Here is a 2,118-nt window from a genome sequence, read left to right as displayed (position 1 = left end):
AAAAAGACTTAAGATAGTCATTGACAAAAAAAAATTGCAAATGTGAGCAATCGACTGATCAATATAATTTTTTCCACTATTCACAGAATTTTAGAGAAATAAGATCGATAGCATTGTTAGGAACAATAAGGTTTCCTTTTTACAGGTAGGCACCCATAGATATAAGCCTGTATAAAGATTGCATCATTAACTACTTAAATTTAGAGGATACTACATGCTTCAGCAGTACGTATACTCAAATTACACTACAGAGGTTAACATGGCACTTGCACAAGGATAATATGAAAATTTGAGAAGTATTCCATATTTTTCACTCTTCAGATGCAAGAAATGAAAAACAGTTATTAAAAAGTTGATTACAAAATTACAAGTGTAACAATACAAGTAATTCATATAATTCAATTTAGTTTGATATCAGTGTATTAAATCTTCACCTCAGAAAAGCTTTTACATACCATAAACTTTACAAAACTTTTCAAATTAGACAACATTGTCATTTTATCCCAAAGAAAAATAATATTAAGACCTAGAAAAAAAAAAGGAATCAAACTGTTTCTATATGGAATGCAATCGGAAAGGACACATTAATGACCCTATATATTATAAAATAATGTAGAATTCAAAGTATATCTAGGAGACAATAAAATAAATTATGAACATTATGCAAACATAGAATATAGAATATTTTAAAATATATTTTTTCAGACAAGCACCAGAAATCTTGTAGTTCCTGTACTACTCATTTCAACAGGTAAGTTAAAATTATTTCTGATTAAAAAATCACAAACACTGAAGAAATCATTATACATGAATACAAAAACTATTGAATACTTTTTGACATCCAATGCAGGCAATTCGCTTGGAAGAATTCCGCAGAATCCATGAATTTTTACAGTAAAATATTGGTGTTGCCGGGCACTGGTGGCTCATGCCTATAATCCTAGCTACACAGGAGACTGAGATCTGAGGATCATGGTTCAAAGCCAGCCTGAGAAGGAAAGTCTATGCTACTCTAATCTCCAATAAACCACTAGAAAACTGGAAGTGGAGGTCTGGCTCAAGTGGTAGAGTCCTCACCTTGAGTTGAAGAGCACAGGGATACCTCCCAGGCCCAGAGTTCAAGCCCCATGACCGACCAAAAAGAAAAAGATATTCCTCATATTTGGATTGTGAAAATATTTTGTAGGGACACAAAAGATGGACTCGCATTTTTGAAATTTAAGAAACTTAACCAGACCATTAGTATTTAGGTGAACAATTTGTACAGCCTTCCACAACTTCATAGACGTAGTGATACATAGTTATCCTTTTGGCAATATCAAATGCAGTTTCTTCTATGTTGTTCTTCAGGCCTGGTTGTATATAATGGTTCAACAGAAGGAGATCCAGCGTATCTTTTCCATCTCAATTCTCAGCAGCAAGATATAAGGGGGTCAAGAGGCCTTTAGTTTGGGCATTGGTATCTGTATCGTGATGAAATAAGAAAGAAACCATTCTGGTATTATTCCACGTATATGCACTGTGCAGGGGTGTTCAGTCATCTACAGTTATTGCATGTGCCGCTTGAGACACCAACTCACTGACAATGTCCACTGTAGGCTTCTCGATGAAGTGGCGTATACTCATCGTCATCCCTACTATTCACATGAGTGGCCTTTTGGGAAAGAAGTCTCGCACTGTAGTAAGCTGAATATTTTTGGCAGCCCAATGAAGAAATTTGCTGGGATCCTTCTCCATTGCATTTGCAATTGATACCATTCCTTACTTTTTCATCTTTTTCCTCATATTCCTAAGAATTGCCTAACCAGATACTTTGAGTGCCCGTGGGAATGAGGTGTCCATGTATTTCCTAATAGTTCACATTGGTTTTACTGGTCAGAAATATCCGGTGAATTTTCTGCATCTGTTTATTCACCATGATTTATTTTCTATTTTTCTGATTTTCCAATTCGAAATTATTCTAATTGGAGAGTAAGGAATTGATGGAGAGCAGAGGAAAGATGTTCCTCCGTATTCAAATGTACACACTGAAAATGAGAACCAGTGATGTCTTCATGTGCAGCTTATTCTAAGAATGAGAAAATAGGAAATAATGCCTTCTATATAAATGATTTGGAA

At 34.8% G+C, this 2,118-nt stretch overlaps 1 pseudogene; it reads left to right on the top strand.

The window, feature by feature from the left end:
- The first annotated feature begins 214 nt into the window (after nucleotides 1–214).
- Nucleotides 215–311, top strand: LOC122101289 (annotated as a pseudogene).
- The last annotated feature ends 1,807 nt before the right edge of the window (nucleotides 312–2,118 follow it).

Source organism: Dipodomys spectabilis, unplaced genomic scaffold (genome assembly GCF_019054845.1).
Source record: "Dipodomys spectabilis isolate Male_0828 unplaced genomic scaffold, ASM1905484v1 ptg000651l, whole genome shotgun sequence".
NCBI classification, from domain to species: Eukaryota; Metazoa; Chordata; class Mammalia; order Rodentia; family Heteromyidae; genus Dipodomys; species Dipodomys spectabilis.
This window is presented reverse-complemented; position numbering and strand designations above follow the sequence as displayed.